Source organism: Lissotriton vulgaris, chromosome 1_1 (genome assembly GCF_964263255.1).
Source record: "Lissotriton vulgaris chromosome 1_1, aLisVul1.2, whole genome shotgun sequence".
NCBI classification, from domain to species: Eukaryota; Metazoa; Chordata; class Amphibia; order Caudata; family Salamandridae; genus Lissotriton; species Lissotriton vulgaris.
The window spans coordinates 1,363,810,545-1,363,832,106 of record NC_141685.1 but is presented as its reverse complement, the minus strand read 5'-3'; positions in this window follow the sequence as shown (position 1 = coordinate 1,363,832,106).

The window sequence follows — 21,562 nt, the reverse complement described above, 5'->3', positions numbered from 1 at the left end:
ATATAGTAGTAATGGCGAGGAGTTTGATCGTAATAAATTGCAGGAAGATCTATGTCCTTATGATCCTCCCTCCGAACTAGAAATTGAAACTGCAATTAAAGCTCTCCGCTCGTCCGGTGCCCTCGGCCCAGATGAAATTCCAATTTCTGTATTGAAAACTCATAGTGCCTTATGGGGAAAAATTCTATATCCCGTCTTTAAAGCCTGTTATAATAATGGCATTGTTCCACATTCTTGGAAAGGGAGCTTGCTAATTCCTATCTACAAAAAGGGTGCCAGGGATTCTCCTGAAAATTATAGACAAATAGCTCTCCTAGACGCTATAGGCAAGGTTTTCACCAAGTGTCTATTGAATTCTATAAATGACTGGGTGACCATGTCTGCAATTCTTCCACTAGAGCAGACTGGATTTAGAAAACACCACGGTACCTTAGATAACTCTACTGCTCTTCAAATTTTAATTGAAAAATATGTCACTGTCCGTAGAGGAGGTCTTTATGGAGCATTTATTGACTTCTCTACGGCCTTTGACAAGGTGGAAAGAGCTCTGCTTTGGAGTAAGCTAATAAAATTAGGAATGCCCCCGAGCCTATTGAAACTAGTTATTGAACTCCATACTGACACCTGGTGCAGAGTTTTAATGGGTGGTGATAGAGGACTTTCCAGGATAATATCTACCAATAATGGGCTTAAACAGGGCTGCCTTCTGGCCCCACTGTTATTTTCCTTATACATTGCGGATTTACCTAAAGCTATGTTAGCCACGAGTAATGGTATTGCCCCTGTATTAGGGGGATTATCCATCGCATGCTTAATGTATGCGGACGATATTATAATTCTAGACCTCACCCCTAAGGGTCTGAATAATCGTTTAAAAAGTTTGTACTCCTACTCCGTGGCCCACTTTTTAAAAATTAACATCTCAAAAAGTAAAATAATGTGCTTCTGTGGAAGGAGAAAACCTAAATACAGCAATTTTTTCTGGTCTGTCGGGGGGGAAAGATTAGAAGTAGTTAAATCCTACCCCTTCCTTGGGAAGATCGTCACGAGTAATCTCTCAGAAAAAACCCATACAGAGAAGAATGGTAGGAAAGCTCTCGCTCAAGGGAAGAGTCTTATCTCCTTATACAAAGCGACAGGTCGGAGGCATTTTTCTATATTGCTCGAAGTCTATCGGGCAAAAATCCCCGCATCTCTAATCTTCGGACTAGAGATAGTGGACATGGCATGCTGGAAATTCCTGGATTCTATTGAGGGAAGAATTCTTCGTAATCTAGCCTCTGTAAATACTGCAAGCTCTACGTCATCGTTGCGACAAGAGTTTGGTCTACGTAGTGCACGGTCCCAGGCAGTGGCGAGTGTTGTGAGATGGGTTTTTTATATTGCTGAAGGAAAACCTGGCACCCTGAGGTTTCAAATAAAAAAAGAACTGCTGGGTTCCTATAATGTTTACTCCTCTATAGTAAAAAACTTCAGACAGGCAATTTCTCTATTACAGATTGATGAACAAAGTCTTTTTACACTATCAACTCCCCAATTAAAATTATCTTTAAAAACCTCATCTTGGGAGTTGAGTTTTAGAGCTGATAGTACGATCCGAAAGTCTAAGAGAGGAATGTTCACCCTCGGTAACTCTTGTGAAATTAAAAAATTTCAACCATATTTAGGTTGGAATCTTCCTCATGCAGTTAGGCGATTTATCTTACTGTTAAGATATGATTTACTCCCATTGAATTGTTTGTTGTCTAAATGGCATGGTGGTACAGATATATGTGACCTCTGTAAACTCTATCCCCAGGATTTATACCATGTAGTTTTTGTTTGCCCAGCCCTTATGGTACACAGACGAAAATGGGTAAAACCTCTGTGTTTTCAGCTGGGTATTTTTACTGCTTATGATTTCATTCTAGCTATGTTTAATCCTCCTAACGAAATGTTTTGCTTTAAATTGTTTTCCTTCTTTAAATGTTTTTTAACACTGTATTGACATTTCTATTTAAATATGTATTGAAAATTGTTTTTTTCTTCTGCTATACTGTTATGTGGATCTCGACAGAGTTCCGTTATCATAAAAATAAAAACTTGAAACTTGAAACTATTCATTTATATCTCCATTATTTGCAATGGAATAGTGTTGCAATTTCAATAGTTTGCCTTGTGTGACTGCACTTTATCCAGATATGGCCCGAAAAACATTTGTAACTACTTTATGACCTGTATGGCTGAAGTAATAACATTTGTACAGTTTGTAAATAGCAAGAAGCTTAAACCTTTGGCGGTGGATGTTTGTCTCTTCCTAAACACATCAATAATTCTTCCTTTTCCCCTCCTTACCTTTTCCTAAACCTCTATCATTTTGTAATAAGAGTTCCCATTTTCCAGCCAGGAACCCCTGTTCTTCCCACAGGTAGAACAAAACGGTAGGTGTACATGTGGGGCAGATATCTCCTTGTAAAAAAGATAAGAGAGGTCTTCAGATATAGGTTTTGGGGAAACATTTTGTAGTATGTTGCACTTTGTGAATAAGTCCCTAATTCATCCTGTTGTTCACATGTATGAAATGTGCTTTTTCTCCCAGTTAACAACCCTGCAGGAACTAGCCATTGTACGTTGTATGTATACTACCATCACTCAAAGGGAGGTGACAAAGAGGACCATGTTTGTGACAGCTGACACTCTGGATCGCATCCTGACAGGCTCGGTAAGCAGCAGGGTCTCACTGACAGATGGTGCTCATTCACTCAGTCATGGAAAACCTCAGGACCTTCGGGCAGGGGCTGCAAAGCACTGCATCTTTCCTGACACGGCAAAGCAGAATTACTGCTGATCATTCAGTCAGACCTTTGGTATCCCAGATAGTTCCGTCATGGTTTGCAGCCAGTATAGAAACCAGCAAAGGTGTGATTGGATGGTTAACAGGGTTATACAGATAGCTCTCTTAGAGTATCTGCAATAATTAGCACTGGAAGATTAACTTGTCTCTGTAATAGATGTGAGTTAAGAGCCCAGCAAAAGTAGTACATGGGAGATACAATGAGGCATACAAAATAGCAAGATCTTCTTGACATGAAAAAGTCACATTTTTTACCCAATGGGAATAGGAGGGATTTTGTAGGATGTACCACAGGATGTTAGATTGGAGATCTCATTGAGCTGCAAGAAATGTGGCAGCTCTTTGAAAGACATCACAGACTTAGTTTTACAGTGGGTGGGAATGTAATAATCAATAGGACTATATATCAGAATATTATATATAGAATATCATTTGACATCACCATCATGTCCTAAATGTGGCAAAAACTTTTATGTACAATGTTTGTTAAAAAAATGCATTTCAGACAATATACTGACGAAGATATTCTGGTACCACACCTTCAATAGAATGTGGCATAGGATGATAGATTAAAAATTATAAGGGGTGATAGCGGGTAAATCCGTAGCACTCAGACAGGCAGGTACACCATATGAAAATCCAGTTTGTATGGCCATATTTTGATCTTGTGCATGGGCATGTGCATTGAAGGCAGAGCAGAATAACTATGCATTGACACCAGATGCTTCTGCATCATCAGATTATGTCAGGTGGACCTATACGATATATTAGATGCTAGTCCAGTAGTACTTGCAGTAAAAAGGTATATTTGGTTTCACATAGTGTAAAATGCAATCATAGTATTTCTATTTCAATTAAAATGCAAACACTTAACGTATCACTGTGTGCACACACATTATTTTTAACAATGACCTTTTCAACTGAGTAAGTTTAAGTGTGTAAGTTTTATTTGTAAAGTGCATGGTTATTCAAAACCATTACATGGATAATAAAATCAGAAAAGTAATTAACTATAAAATATGGCATTTTCCAAACAGTTTTGTCATTTACACACCGGTTTCTCATTTATTTCCATTAAGAAGCCTTTAAGGATACTATTGTGGGTGCAATATTCTATTATTCCCATTTAAGAGTTTTAGTAGAGAATCTCTCTACAGAAAGCACTCACAAGACAACAGTTAATCATTTTGTTACCTAGTATTTGCATGTTATTTTCTGTGATCCTTCTAGGTCCTTTATTCTGGTGTAGTGGTAATTTAGAGTTGATAGGGATGAATTATTATATTGATAATGAGGCGTGTCCTGAAGAAGGAAGTAATAGTGTGCCTCAAATGGTCTGCCTCTATAGAATGAGTGCAGTGAACACCAGCTAGTGTAAACATGCCACTCTGATACATGTTTAGGGACATCTGACACCACCAGCTAAACTCTAACCTGCACCTACACTGCACTTACACACCACACCTTCACTACCTACATCATACATGAAACCTACATCCTAATGTTTGCTGTTCTACACTCTTGCAACATAAACTACATCAGGTACGACTAGCTAACATGTACATCCTTCAGCACCACATGCAGCCTACACTGCCGTCAGCACTCTTTAAAACAGGTGTCTTCAACCTTTCCTGAGCTACTATCTAATATAGGGAGTTTATACATGTACATAGATACCAAGGGGCGGATGTATCAAGATTCCAATTTGCGAATTCTAATAGCGATTTTTTGGGAATCGCTATTATTATTCTTTATTTGCGAATTCGCATTTTGCGAATTCGCAAATAAGGAATAATTTCCAATGCATTCCTATGGGCCAGGAGGCCCATAGGAATGATTTTGAACTAATTCTCAAATTGCGAATTCGCAATTTTCTAATCGCAATTTGAGAATTAATTCAAGGGTGCTGGGGTGTCTGAAAGACACCCTGCTGCACCACTGAAATGTACATATGTGTGCATATGGCGCACATACATGCCCCATGGGCATGTGTGCGCATCACATGCCACCTTAAAAAAATTTAAATTGTGCAGGACTGCGAATTTCGGCCTTTGCGAGTCGCAAAACGGTTGATACATCTGCCCCCAAATAACTTAAATACTTCCCCTAGAGTACCTCATTCCAGATACAGGGAACATAAAGTATTAATAGAACAGGAGATGCATTGCAAAGGTTTACATTTGGGATCCTTGGGGATCAGCTGTGTCCCTTTGCCCTTGAAAGAACAAAAGAGAGTGAATTAGAGAGAGTGAGAGAAAGAGAGACAGACAATGATCTGAGAGAAAAAAGAAAAGAGAGGAAGTGAGAAGAGAAAGAAAATAAAAGGAAAGAATGAAAGAATTATGGGGAAAAGGCAAGAAACAAAGAAAACAAATTAAATAGGAAAGAGGAAGCGATATTCAGAAAGACCGCAAAATAAAGGTGAATATCTACATTACTAGAGAAAAGAGCACAATACAGGAAATGAAGGAAGAAAGAAATTAAGAAGAAACGAAAAACGAAGAATCAAACTGTGAAGGTATGAATGAAAAGAGGGTAAGAATAAGGAAGGCATGACAAAGGAAGAGGTAGAAGGAGAAAGAATAAAGAGCACAACAGAGAAAGAGTAGCGAAAGAAGGTAAGAGAAAGAAAAAGACAACGAGAAAACAATAGAAAGGAAAGAAAGGAAAAAATAAGAGAACGACAGTAGAAGAAAAAATAATGAAGGAGATCAGGTCACTAGGGGATGAAGAAAGGAGAAAAAGAAAGAAAAAAGAACAACAGGTAAATACAACAAAAGGAGGAAGACAGAAAAAGAATAACAGAGGAGGAAAAGTGAAGGCAGAGAAAACAGATTGAACAAAAGGAGGGATAGAAGGAAACAACAAGAGAAAAATACAGAGAAAGAAAGACATTGAGAAAGACAGAGATAGGACAAAAGAAAAGAAGGAGAGGAGAGAAATCAAGTAAAGGTGAAAGAAAGAAAAATAAAAATGGAAAAAAGAAACACAGAAATGGGAGAAAAAGAAAGAATGAAAGAACAAAGGAAAGAATCACTGAGAGAAACAGGGAGAGAAAGAAAGGTGGAGAAGAAGGAATTAGTTGGAAAAAAGAAATATGCCAAGAAAAAGAGAAAAAATAAAGAGATTTAAAGAGGAAAAAAAAAGTAAGAAAGAGACAAAGAATGGGAAAATGGAGGAAAAGGACCAAATAGAGATGGAAATGAGAAAAAAGGGAAAAGAGCAAGAATAAAAATTAAGCTTAGAAGATAAAAGAGGTAGAACTGAAAAAGGTTGCACAAAAAGTGTTAAAGAAAGAAATAGTGCAAACAAATAGGAAGAAAGTGAGAAAGATAGAGAACGAGAGAGAACAAGAGAAAGCAAGAAAGAGGGAATAAAATACAGTGAGAATGGAAATGGAAAGAGAGACAGGAAAGCAAGAAAAAAGAAAGACAAGGAAAGAAGGTGGAAATAAAGTAGAAAAAAAATAAATTATTTTACAGAAAAGGATAGTGTGCATCATCTAGTACTTTCAGCTTTTGCCTAAATCATAGAAACAGGCACAGTGTTTTTAATAGCTGTGCAGGGAATGAGATTTTGATACCTTTTCCAATGACCTAGATACCTATCTCATTCTTCCTTTTGGATCGATTATTTTCTGTCATTGAGTAAAAGGCAAACCCACATAGGTTAAATCAACCCCATAGACTGACGCAACTCTGAAGAACCACTTACGACTGATAAAGTTTAAAAATTTAATATAAAATTCATATCAGTTGCATATACAATCCTCTCAGGATAAGATTCAACAAGTATACAGGAACTAAAAGGAACATAAATTCCCTAAAGAATCTAAGTCTTCAAAAGAATACAATTAATATCAATTCCAGAATCAACAGATTAAAGCATAGACACAAAGTGGATCCGTTGCGTCATCTACAAAAGAGAAAAACAAGTTAATTCTGTCCCTACTCTATACTAGGTGACATCCCTACTTCGCAAGTTCCTTACCTAAAAAAAGGTGTCAGCAGTTTGACTTCCAAAGAAGTTCAAACTCTCTTAGCCTCTAATGGTAACTTATGTCGAGAAACAGTACCCTCTCTGCCTACCCATCCGTTCTCTAAGGGTCCTCGGCCTACTGCTCTCTTGCGCTCTGCTCTCTGATCTTCTGTTCTGCGCTATCTTCTCCCCGGGGTGCTGTCCCTAAATACACAATCACAGTATAGGTGGAACGCCCCTTGACACCCACCACGTATACATTTACACATGCTCTCATTCTTGGGTTTTTCCATAGCTTCATCTCTTCACGTCGTCCGTTAAGTTGACCTTGCTTCTTAGGCGCCATCTTCGTCTTCGTGCTGGTGACTTCATTGACATTCCAGTTGACACTTTCAGAGCAAAGTCTATCACCTTAACAGAGTTCCATTCATTACCGTTGTGATTATAACCTCGTTTGGTCCTGTGAACGGTCATTTCTAAACAAGACCCAAATTCCAAGCGTCTCTTATCTCACTTAGGCCATAAACTTCGTCCAGCATTGTCACCTTAAATCTAGCAAGACCTTTGGCTCTTGTCTCGCACGTACAGATCAAGGCTATCCCCTGTTCCTGTGAGCCCACTAAATTACATACAGCGGACTACACTCTTGCGAACGCTTGGTCAGTTAGGTTAAAATCACACATGACCATACTTTCTAAAACTCCTTCTTCTACACAGTATAACCTTTAACACACATACATATATATAATCGAATTAGCGAATCTGTGATTATACTTGAATCCATGTTACATAAAATACAACGTTTACATTCTCGTTTCTACACAGTGCTATATAGTCTGCACATTTCTTCACTTTATATTTCACCTTCTTTCTCCGTTTAATAATTACATACGTATATTCAGTTTAGCACGTTTAAGCATTTTCACATTTCTATATTAGCCCAACCTATGTATACGGGCCTTTCTAATTCTAATGCATATTCTAGAATACATACGAATACATTTCCTATTACGTAAGTTACATCGGCTAACTTTACGCTACAAGTGCTCCTTCATGTTACAACTTCTACGTTTATGCGATATGCTTGTAAATATGGTACAGATATTCTTATCATTCAAATTGCGCTCTCTCAGTTCCCCCCTTTGATGACCTCTGGGGTCATCACTAATTTCAATTTGAATGACACTTTACACAGAACTAGTTACAAGACTCCCTCTTTTTATCGTTTCGAGAGCTCTTAAACTTTTATACTGTTGATCTTGTAAAGCAGCTAATCTCCTTTCCTGCTCTCTCATGGATCTTTGTAACCGGTTCGACCTATACCATTTGTACAATTTCACTAAACCCAACAATGTAATTATGCAAATCAATATTATTAAGACAGGTTTCAAGATGTACCACACAACACTTTTACCAAGATTGGCAAACCAATTTCCAACTTTTCCTACTCCATGACCTACTTTTTCCCAAACATTTACTTTTGTTAAATCTTCGATTTCTTCATGTATCTGTGTAATGTTCCGTATAACTTTCTCAAGTGGTTTTGAATTATCTGGAATGTAAGTACAACATTCTTGGATCTTCAAAGCCTTGCAGACTCCGCCCTCTTTTGCTAGCAGAACGTCTAAAGCAAGACGGTTCTGAAGAACCATTGCCCTAATCGACTGCATCTCTCCTTCCACTAGCATTAATGACCTTGCAGTACTAGCAGACAATCTATCTACAACCGTAGCTAGTCTCCTGATCTTAACATCGTTAAGTATCAAACCTAAAAGAGGAAACATTGCTCCAAATATGTCTCCAACTACCTCAGCATCTCCTACTTCCCTTTTCGCTCTTCTCTAAGTTTTTCCTTCTATGATCTCTAAATCCCTTGCATGATATATTTTGGGGAAGACAATTGCCAAGTAACACGAACCATACCAATTGTCAGGCAGTTTTACATAGGCATTTCTTCCACATACAAAATATACATTAGGAATCGCTTGCATCCCTTTCATAAAATCTTTCGTATAGTACTCTAACCTAAAAGCATGTTCGCAATTTACTTCACCTACAAATACACTCTCATAATATGTCTTGCTTCGAGTTAAACATAACTTTCCTTTCTGCGTTCTATCCAAAGCTATTGGACCATTGCTACCCTTCTTCTTGTGTGCTTTTTCTTCTTCGGTCCAATCTGTTTTCCACTGTCCTGACATTTTTACAATCTTCTGCCTTCTGTACTGGTCATCTACCTGTCCTATGAACTTTTTCTCTACCTCTGACACTTTGCAAGTCAGATTATTTCTGCGTGCATATGAAGTATCTAATGTATCCCAAGGAAGAAAGAATTTTGCTAATCTATCTTCCTTTTTGTGATAGTCCCACTTATTCATTTGTTTATAATTCGGGACTTCAGGCAGTACCGAATCATAATTTGAAAAGTAGTACTCGAACCCTTCTCTACCATAAAATATGCTGAGCAATAAACTACATGTTATCCCATATGTCAGTGGGAGATGATGATATCTGATGCCTTCATCTACGGAAGCCGGCAATTGCATGCAAACATAACAATCCTTGGCCTCCATGGCATCAATATACTCATACAATAGCTTGGCATATGCATTTGATCTAAAATTTCCCTGCGACTCGTCTACGTGTAACCTACGAGCTTCATTTGCCAGTAACGTCTTTTCACGGATGACATTGCTCTCCTCCTTCTTTCCAACAAGAGCAGGTTTCAAAGTCGTTACAGGCTTTACATCTGTTGTCTCTTTTTCACTTACATGTCCTACTATGTATGATATGGTAACTACTGTAATAATGAGAAAAATTACTACCGCTATTAGTGTACCTACTATGCATTTGGCTTTTCGGTTTGGGTTGCCATTCTCCATGTTATCAAAACAGCGTAGCTCTTTCTTTTTCGAAGAAAAGTTTTCTTTTCAAGTCTTTGTCTTGCTTTATTTGCTTTCTCAGTCTGTGAAGCGCTTTTAATCAACAAAAGTCTCTTTTCACAACAATGTCTTCTTATCTTCAGCAATAGACAACCCTAACCCTTCTCCGTCCTCTAAATGTAATCCCTAATTTTATTCTTCTTTCCACTCGGCGCTAGGTTATCTTCTTCTTTATAGCTTAAACACAAAAGTCTTTATGCATCTACAATGATTCTCGTACCTGCAGCTCTAATAACATGTTCCAATAATTCTAAACGAATGACTTTTTCTTCTTGTGCTGGTATTTGATGACCAAAAGTCGGAAACTCTAATCGATTCAGTACTAGGTCTTTGATCCGACTTAGGTAAAGGGGAATGGGAAGTGTGAAAGTCAGTAACCCCTCAGTCTCGATTCCAGGCGTCAACATCCATATCTCCACTGCCACAAATGGATCGAGATTGATCACTTGCACTTCTCTCACTCTCCCAGATTTCTGTCCCCAAGACATCTGCTAGATAAGTCCACTCTGGGGTGGCGTACCTTTTGCAGGGCACACGTACCCTTCTTGATCTTCTCTGACTCTCAGAGCCTGAATTCGTAGCTTCTTCGTCTGGCTCTGAATCTTCGGAGATCGGGACAAGGGTGCTCTCTGGATTTACTCTCAAGCTTGACCTTCTCCTTCTTTCCGGCCAACTAGCTTCTCCATTCCTTGTCCTCCTGCTCCTTGTTCTTGGACTCGTCTCTTGATCACTTGCAGCTTGTTCGGTATCTGACTCGAACTCCCAGCTACTTTCCTCTTCTGAGGCGACTTCGGTCTCACTGGTGTCCTGACCGTCGTCAGCCTGTTCCGACACAGGCTCAGCCTCTTCAATCACCTCTACAGCTTGGCTTTCCCTTTCTGTGGCTTCTCCGCTTTCCGCAGGATTCTCATCCGAGAGAGGAGCTGTTCCTTCCAGAGGTGCTGGAACTCTTCGGGTGTGTGAGGCGTGTATCCAGTTGGGCAAGCCTCCACACTTTACTGCAGTGTTCGTAACTAGTATGACTTGGAACGGTCCTCTCCAGCGTGCGTCTAGACAGTTCTTCCTGACATGCTTCTTCACCAGGACCCAGTCCCCTGGACACAGGTCATGGCACAAGTCTTGTGCTGATGGAACCTCTGCAGCCTGGACCTGGAGGGACACAGAATGAATGGCATCAGATAGTCCCTTGCAGTAGTCCAAGATCAAATCGTCTGTGATGTTCAACAACGCTGCAGTCGGAACCGATGGCAATCTCATAGCTCTTCCCATTAGCACCTCGTGTGGAGAAAGACCTGTTCTTCTATCTGGTGTGCTACGTATGCTCATAAGAACCAATGGAAGTGCATCAGGCCAACTCAGGGATGTTGATGAACAAACTTTGGCAAGTCTGGATTTAATAGTGCTGTTGATTTGCTCTACAATCCCCGAAGCTTCTGGTCGATAACTACAGTGGAGCTTCTGGTCGATACTCAAGGCTGAACATAGCATCTTCACTATTTCGCTGTTGAAATTAGTTCCTCTGTCCGATTCCAAAGAGGATGGCACCCCAAACCTCGGTATCAACTCTCTAAGCAACAATTTTGCTACTGTAAGTGTATCGCACCTACGTGTAGGGTAAGCTTCAACCCATCTGGAAAATATACAGACAATCACTAAGACATATCTGAGTCGATTGCACTTGGGCATTTCAATAAAATCCAGCTGCATTCTATTGAAAGGCCCCCCAGACCTCCCTATGTGACTCAATGTGACTGGTGTTCTCTTTCCTACGTTTAGTTGCTGACAGATCGCACAACGCTGACATACTGCTTCTGCCGCTACTCTAAACTTCGGATTATACCACGTCTGTCTGAATACTCTCACCATAGCATCTCTACCTATGTGTGCTGGTCCATGCAATCTCCTTGCCATTGGACTAACAAGTTCGTTTGGTAAAACTGCTCTCCCATCTGCAGAAATCCAAAAATTCATCTCACTTTTGGTACACCCAGCTGTCTCCCATGCTTTTTTCTCATCATCTGGTGCATTTTCCTGAACACACTTCAGTTCGTCCCACGTTCTACAGTGTCTAACAACATAGTCAACTCAGTTCTTTCCTGTATTCCCCCCACTTCTACATTGGTGTGAGAATACCCCTGTTCTGCACAATAACGTGCAACTTCGTCTGCGTATCTGTTACCTTGTGACACAAAGTCGGTATTCCTTGTGTGCGCGGCGCATTTGACAACCGCTATAGCTTCTGGACCTTGTAATGCTTCTAACAATAATCTCACGAATTCTCCATTCCTGATAGGAGAACCCGAGGAGGTCATGTAACCTCTTTGAGACCACAACTGCCCGTAGTCGTGAACTACCCCGAAACCATACTGGCTATCGGTGTATATGGTAACTCGAATTTTATTACCTGCCAAACAGGCACGGGTCAAAGCAATGATTTCAGCTACCTGAGCGGAATGTACTCCTTCCAGGCAGGCGGCTTCCACAACTCTGGTAATTGTACAAACTGCATATGCTGCTCTCAGCTGACCGATATCGTCTCTTACGCATGAACCATCAACAAAGAATATTTCATCGGGGTCAGTCAATGGTTCATCTACGATATCTGGTCTCGGTTTGGTGCATAGTTCAGTCACATCAAGGCAGTCATGATCTGTACAAATTTCATCCTCAATATCATTTGGAAGTGGCATCAAAGTAGCAGGATTCAAGACAGAGCATCTCTTTAGGGTCACATTCTCAGCAGCCAATATGACTTGCTCGTAGCGTGTGAGCCTGCTATTCGTCAGATGCTGAGTCTTAGTCCTGGTCATTAACAATTCCACAGAATGCGGCACGTACACCACTAACTGATGTCCCATTACCACATTTTCACATCTCTCAATGCTGACACCCGTTGCAGCAACGGATTTGAGACATCCGGGCAACGCTGCGGCTACTGGATCTAATGTAGCCGAAAAATACGCAACTGGCCTACGCGCATTTCCGTGTATCTGGGCCAAAACTGCTAAAGCACAACCTTCTCTTTCGCAGCAGTAAAGCAAAAATGGTTTCTCGTAATCAGGCATTCCCAAAGCCGGGGCACGACACAAGTCCTCCCTCAGCTGCAAAGATGCCATCAAACAATCTTTGTCCCATGGTACCGGATCACTCACTCCCTTGTGCGTCAGTTTTAGTAAAGGTTTTGCCTTCAGTGAAAAGTTGGCTATCCACTGCCGACAATAACCGACCATGCCTAGGAACATCCTGACTTCTCTTTGTGTTTTAGGCGCGTTCATTTTCATGATCGCCTCTATTCTGTCCGGAGACACCTTCCGTTTTCCCTTTTCAATCCTGTGGCCCAAGTATTGCACTTCGGTCAGACAATACTGCAATTTACTTGGAGACACCTTATGTCCGTTCTCGGCCAAGTGATTTAGTAAGGTGATGGTGTCTACTTTGCAAGCTTCCTCAGTTTCTGACGCCACTAGGAGGTTGTCTATGTACTGGACCAGAACTGAGTTCTTGGGCAGTACTAGACTTTCAAGATTCTTCTTCAGCAGCTGGTTAAAAATCGATGGGCTTTCTGTATACCCCTGGGGAATACGACACCATGTTAAAACGCGATTTTCCAGCTTAAAGGCGAACAAATACTGGCTCTCCTCATCTAAAGGAATCGAAAAGAAAGCCTGGCACAAGTCTATCACTGTGAACCATTCAGCTTGGAACGGTATCTGAAACAATATTACTGATGGATTCGGTACCACTGGACAACATGAAACAACGATGTTATTAATCTTTCGAAGATCCTGCACTATTCTGTATTTCCCACTAGGCTTCTGCAAACCCATAATCGGAGAGTTACATGGACTTCTCACGATCTCCTTCAGTATTCCCTGTTTAATCATGGATTCGATCACAGGCTTTATTTCTGCAATTGTCTCCGGTGTCAACTTATATTGTGGTGTTCTTGGATACTCAGCATTGGGTTTTACCATGATCTTTACCGGTTCTACCCCTTTGATCAATCCTATTTCCTCTCCAGTAAAATCCCACACCTCAGCTGACACTGTCTTCTTCAAGTCCTGTGGAAGCTCCCCCACCGTTAGGGTAGGATATAGTTCCACGCATTCCTGCGAGTTTACAACCTTAAAATCGGCATCATCATCGTTAGTCTGCACTTCTACTCCTTCAGGTGTGCAATATATAGTGCAATTTAGTTTACACAACAGATCTCTTCCTAACAGACACACAGGGCTAGAATCACAAATCACAAACTGATGTTCATCACTGTAATTTCCTATCTTCACTGACACTGGTTCAGTCAGAGGATTCGTCATTCTCCTATTTGCGACTCCTACCACCTGAATCGTCTCTCCCGACATTGGCAAACCTGGGACTACCGCCGATCTCAAAGTGGATCGAGTGGCCCCCGTGTCTACCAAAAAGGTCGTAGGACATCCAGCCACCTCAGCTTCTACGTATGGTCCTCTCTGGTCTACTTCCAGGGCTGCTCCTAGAGTACAGTCTTCTTCCCTATTCACTTGTTGCCCTGTAAGAGGATCAACGTAGTAGCATTCTTCTCCTCCTACGAACAGTGGCAGTTGTCTATAGGTTTTTCCTCCATTTGCAATGCGAGGCAGTTGAGGGAACGGTGCTCGAGGAGTCTGAGTCCCCCCTTTGATAAACTTTCCCTTCGGGACTGCTGTTCCCTTTACCATGCTGGTTTGAACCTCATCCTCCTCCTGTTCTATTTCCCCCGTCTCGACATTATAGGGACACTCGCGTCTCCAATGTCCCACCTCGTTACACTGATGGGACCTCGTTGTCTTTTTCAGTGTCGCGATATCTACCCTCGGTCTCGGTCTTTCTTCCTCATCTCTGCTTTGATTATTCTGTTTCTTTCCTAGGGTTCCTGTTCCCTGTTGCCGCTGTCCACCCTTTCCAGCTGATTGCATCTGTACCAACATCAGCTTTTCCTTAAGTTTCTTTGCTTTCGAATCTATTTCATCGCTACAGTACCTCGCATACCTCAGAATCTCATCTAAAGGTTTGTTTTGCCAACAAATCAAATGCTGTTGTATCATTAAGCTTATGTCTGGTCGTAATCCCAGGACAAACTTCGACACAAACTGTCCTATGTCTTTGGGATCCATCACATCCAACCCACTGTACTGTTTGAATGCTTTCAGCAATCTCTCATAGAACTCGTGAACGGTCTCTTTAGGCTCCTGAGTTGTTCGATCTATCTTAACCCAGTCTATGTCTTGTACCGGCACCTTCTCTTTTAACCAGGCAATTACCCTCTCGTACTTTTCCATGACTCTTTCTGATGGACCATTCGTCTGGGCATCCCTCGCGGGTTCACAAATGGGCCATTCGACACTAAGTTTGCATGCCGTCCACAAATCTCCGGGTACTACGATATCAAACAGGGTGTTCAAGTCGATCCACAATACCTTAGAGATCTTCACGAACCTCTCTACCTGTTTGTACCACTCGACGGGATTCTCCCTGAGCTTTGGAAAGGAATTGGTAAATGCCGCTAAATCCCCCCTACTCCAGGGCACATGCACGTAGCTTCCGTTCGCGATTTCTCGCAAAGGGAAAGCTTCCATTCGCATTAATTCTCCATCCGGGGACCTCGTAAGTGTACTCCTTCTGACGGATCCCCTCTTGGACCATCTTTCCTCCCATTTATCCAAATCCCTCCACATTCTGATACTCAGGATCAGTTCCTTTATGTGTACTTTCAGCCCAATCGTCCTACGCTCATCTAGATCCTGATCCGTGCAGTTTAGCCTATGGTTACCCTGTAACGCTTTAGTTCGTGATAAGTCTATCATATACCTGTCTGCCAACTCAGATAACTTTTCATGAACTGACCTCGCTTTCCGAGTAACATCCTTAGATATAAACAGTATTTCATCATGGTCATACAGCTCTATCCTTTCCATTGGCAATGTGCCGTCTATGATTTCTTCCAAGTCTGATTTTAAACTCATTACGTCGAGCCGTTTTGCTTTTATCTCAGCTCTCAGTACCTCACCCCTAGGTGGTTCATATACATCCCTCTCACCCCCACTACGAGCCCTACGTCTCGGTACAGGTGAGTTATGAGGCGTCCTTCTTGCTTCTCTTTGTTCCCACCTCTCTAGATCCCAAGCTCTCCCATCCTCCCTTGGGGTATGGTGGAACAATGTTCTATCCCCCATTACTGCGTTCTGTCTTTTCGTCTCGGTCTCTCTAGATGCAAGATAGGATCCTCCGTTCTGCTCTATATCACTGCAACTCCCTTGCTGTCTGGTATCACTCAATAAACGATAAGGTCCTTCACGATCCTCCATGTTCCCGCGATCCCGTCCTTTCGCGACTCCCTATATTCTCGTGACTCCAATGTCGCACGTTTTCTCCCGGGGCATGGTGAGTGCACCTGAAGCTATCTCGGTACTCCTGCGTCTTTCGTTCTCCCTCACTAAGAATGAGGCGAGGCACTCCCCCACACCCTGCACTCTTGTCCTCACACATTTGTCTAGTGCCACCGATGGTATGGCAAGTATCTCCCTTGCTTCCTTGACTCCCTCCCTCCCACTCCGGGCTGCTTTCGCCAGCTCCGCAGTGAGAGAGGATCCTGTTATCCTGATCTCTCCGTTCTGCTTCTGTTTCTAATCTTTTATTCTGAGTCTCTTCGGCAGCATCCCATTCTTTCAAATACTCCCTTAATTCCTTAAAGGTCTTCGGTTTCGGTCCCCTCAGATCCATCTGTCCTCTCTGACCCCCTTGTTCTATCCAGGTACCCGTTGCTGAATCCAGTGGGGTACTCCGACTCTTTGGTCCTAGCAACTGCCTTTGGGAATTGATCGTATTATTCCTACTCTCCATCTCTGCCCTTTCCCTGTCCCATCGTGCCTGTTCCTCCTGCTGGACTCCCTCCGGGTTGTAGATTGACACTATAGGACCTATGGTAACAGGTACTTGTAGAGCATCCGGCAATTGATACGACCTTGCACACTGCGTTTCTGGCACCTTCTGGACCACGAATCTTCCTACTACTCTCTGTACGGGACTAGATTGAGGTACTTCCTCACCTTTCTTGGGATCCCACTCTGATGTGGGGAGCGGTTTATATTCCCCCCACCTAGCCCCATCCCCTTGCTGTAGTTCGGGACTTTCGGCTTCTCTGTTGTACGGAGGTGGTCTATCTAATAATAGCCTCTCTATCAGATCCTCATCCGGCTCGCTAGCCTCATCTTCTTCTAGAGGTTTCTTTTCTCCCGTAGTCTCTAGCATTGTGAACAGTTTGTCTGCTTCTATCTTCTGCACCCTCCATTTTTTAGCTTCATCATCCCATTTAGCATCCTGCACTGCTTTTACCGATCGTCTCACTCTTTCTTGGCGCCTATTCAAGCTCTTTTCGTGTGCCGCCCTGAACCATGCACTAAGGGCTTCGAACAGTGTTGGCCTCGGTAGAGGTCTCGTTGTTAGCATTACCGCTTTTAGTTGGTTCAATACTTCTAACCTAAATGTCCCGTATCTCGGGAACGTCAGTTCCTCATTTCCTTCTGTTAGCTTACTCCACTCGGAGATCCATAGTATTGAGTGTAACCCTACATTCACAGCCATATAATAAGCTGGTGTGCCTTCTGGTGGAGCTTCTTCCCCTGCATACAAGTTTCCTCTATCTCTCTTAAAGATCGCCCTTAAACGTTTAAAACACTTCATTTTCAAAAAAAAAATGTACGATTTTACTTTTAATTCTCTTCCTTATTTACTTCTCGATGACAAACAACCAATCCCTACGCGGCTCTCGCTGACCAGCCTATCTCAGCGCGGCTCTACGCTGACGTCACTCGTCCCCTCCTTTCTCAACTCGTCTCACGATCTTGCATGCGTTTTCATTCATACGCCGAAAAATGACTACTTCCGTCCAAGCGATCACTTTTCTTGACTGTACGTCCACAGTCTAACTGTAATTGTCACCTCAACGGACGAGACGTCTTTCCTCTCACGTTCAGACGCTCGCCTTAACTGATAGGTTACTTACACACAGTAAACGTCCGACCAGCGTCCGTTACTCATACACTCACTCTGTCACTCCCCCTATCATCGGTCCTAAGGGCGATCAATGGTACCTCATGACCCCCTTTACAATGGTAGACAATTACTCTGGGTGTTCGATACACCCGAACCACTTAAGCCCTTCTCTGGATCTTAAGATTTTATCCGGTTGCGCGCGCTCACAACCTTCCCTCAATCACACTACAGGCATTCAACTCCGCTTGACATTACAACACAGGTACAACACAAAACACCGCAATCTGGCAACGCATGACCCTTATACTCACTCTCGACCGACTCTGCTGCTTTTCTCTCGCACCGTCAGCACCTTCTTCGGCAGGGATTCTTCTTCTGGTCGTCGATGACTAGGGACCTTGGGGTAATCTAAACCTGACCTAGGTTGTCTTCCTCAAGAAGAAAACCATCTTTCTCTGCTACCAACTGCAGGGAATGAGATTTTGATACCTTTTCCAATGACCTAGATACCTATCTCATTCTTCCTTTTGGATCGATTATTTTCTGTCATTGAGTAAAAGGCAAACCCACATAGGTTAAATCAACCCCATAGACTGACGCAACTCTGAAGAACCACTTACGACTGATAAAGTTTAAAAATTTAATATAAAATTAATATCAGTTGCATATACAATCCTCTCAGGATAAGATTCAACAAGTATACAGGAACTAAAAGGAACATAAATTCCCTAAAGAATCTAAGTCTACAAAAGAATACAATTAATATCAATTCCAGAATCAACAGATTAAAGCATAGACACAAAGTGGATCCGTTGCGTCATCTACAAAAGAGAAAAACAAGTTAATTCTGTTCCTACTCTATACTAGGTGACATCCCTACTTCGCAAGTTCCTTACCTAAAAAAAGGTGTCAGCAGTTTGACTTCCAAAGAAGTTCAAACTCTCTTCGCCTCTAATGGTAACTTATGTCGAGAAACAGTACCCTCTCTGCCTACCCATCCGTTCTCTAAGGGTCCTCGGCCTACTGCTCTCTTGCGCTCTGCTCTCTGATCTTCTGTTCTGCGCTATCTTCTCCCCGGGGTGCTGTCCCTAAATACACAATCACAGTATAGGTGGAACGCCCCTTGACGCCCACCACGTATACATTTACACATGCTCTCATTCTTGGGTTTTTCCATAGCTTCATCTCTTCACGTCGTCCGTTAAGTTGACCTTGCTTCTTAGGCGCCATCTTCGTCTTCGTGCTGGTGACTTCATTGACATTCCAGTTGACACTTTCAGAGCAAAGTCTATCACCTTAACAGAGTTCCATTCATTACCGTTGTGATTATAACCTCGTTTGGTCCTGTGAACGGTCATTTCTAAACAAGACCCAAATTCCAAGCGTCTCTTATCTCACTTAGGCCATAAACTTCGTCCAGCATTGTCACCTTAAATCTAGCAAGACCTTTGACTCTTGTCTCGCACGTACAGATCAAGGCTATCCCCTGTTCCTGTGAGCCCACTAAATTACATACAGCGGACTACACTCTTGCGAACGCTTGGTCAGTTAGGTTAAAATCACACATGACCATACTTTCTAAAACTCCTTCTTCTACACAGTATAACCTTTAACACACATACATATATATAATCGAATTAGCGAATCGGTGATTATACTTGAATCCATGTTACATAAAATACAACGTTTACATTCTCGTTTCTACACAGTGCTATATAGTCTGCACATTTCTTCACTTTATATTTCACCTTCTTTCTCCGTTTAATAATTACATACGTATATTCAGTTTAGCACGTTTAAGCATTTTCACATTTCTATATTAGCCCAACCTATGTATACGGGCCTTTCTAATTCTAATGCATATTCTAGAATACATACGAATACATTTCCTATTACGTAAGTTACATCGGCTAACTTTACGCTACAAGTGCTCCTTCATGTTACAACTTCTACGTTTATGCGATATGCTTGTAAATATGGTACAGATATTCTTATCATTCAAATTGCGCTCTCTCAGCTGTGTTATTAGGTGGGCACCTGCCTATTCACAAGCCTGTTGACAAGCAAGTATCATATGCGAGCCCAGATTCCACATGTAGGCAAGAGCTGAGAACACAAAATAGATTCAATCTGTATGTAACAGACTTATAGATTCAAAAGCAAAGCTCTCTTGTAGATTTTGATTTGTGTTTTGTAGAATTACTTGCCTATTTTAGTGCCTGACGTGCACACAGAAATGTGTGTTCATGTCCGTATGTGTTTGTTTGTGTAGTTGTGTATGTGTGTGAGAAACAGAGAAAGGAGAGAGAAAGAAAGGGAGAGAGAGATGAAACCGCATTCCTTTTCACAAGACACACAACTATTGCTGGACGGAATGCAGAAAAAAATCAAAACATTCACCCCAGTCAAGGGATCTGGGTTAAATCCATCAAGCTTTTGCTCACCATGCCACCCCAGTTTAGACCTGACCAGTAATTTTCACCTCATGGACTAGGGGCCAGATGTAGGTAGACCTTTACCGATCGGAATCGGCCGAAAATACCGATTTTCGGCCGTTTCCGATCGGTAAAGGGCTAGGGAGATGTAGGTGCACATATTCGGTAATTTTACTGAATCGTTATTATTACCGAATCGGTAATATTTACTGATTCGGTAATATTTACCGATTCGGTAAAATTACCGAAAATGCTATGTGGGTAGCCAATTTTCTATTGGCACATGGCTTACAGAATCGGTATTTTACCATGGAATACAAATCCATGGTAAAATACCGATTCCTGTGTACATGCACATTTGTGCATGTACACATGTGCCATGTGACAGACAGACGTGCCCTTAGGGCATGTCTGTGTGCCACATTGCACACATGCCCGTTTTGGGGGTGCTAGAGGGTGTCAAAGTGACACCCCCTGCACCCTTGTGAATTCTTTAATTACCGATTCGGTAAATACCGATTCGGTAATGCCTAATCATTCCTATGGGCTTCAAAGCCCATAGGAATGAATGGGCATTACCGATTCGGTATTTACCGAATCTGTAATTAAAGAATTGTTAAGGATACGGTAACAAATCCAGATGTTGGGACCTACATCCCATTTACCGATTTTGAAATACCGAATCGGTAAAATTCGGTATTTCAAAATCGGTAAATGGGATTTACCTACATCGGGCCCTAGATCAGCAAAGTGCACAGGAAATAGGTGGTGCTAGCTCCTTTTTTTTGCACCCCATTGAGCCTTCTGTTTTGCAGCAGATGCTGCCAAGGCATGTGCGGGTCCTTTTTTAACAAGGTTTGTACTTACACCCATTTCACCCCCTCAGTGTGTCAAGATGCATTAAACCACTTGTTAGGTTTAGCCCCATACAAATGAGGGACCACTTTTGTCCAGGTTTTTCTGTCAAATTACTAAGCACTGACAAAGGCAAACTGGATCCCAGAAGATGTCTTTGGGAAGCGGTGCAAAGCTAGCACACCTACCCAGGCACACTTTGGGAGGAGCCATGAGGAGTCTCAGGGACCCAGTCATTCCCATAAAGAAAGATGAAGTTAAGCAATGTATCCACTTCAACATGCAGTCCGATATGCTGGCAGTACAAAACAGAACAGCATGGAAGTGCCACACATCCTCAACTGTTGCACTCTCTTTGGCCTCTGAGAGTTCAGAACTTCACTGGAGAGGTCAACTTTTTAACAAAATATACAAAGAGACAAAGCAATTGTAGACCTATTTTGTAATACATTGCATGGTCATTAAGATGCAGTTTATGTATGTTATTATTATAGTACTTTTGATTCATT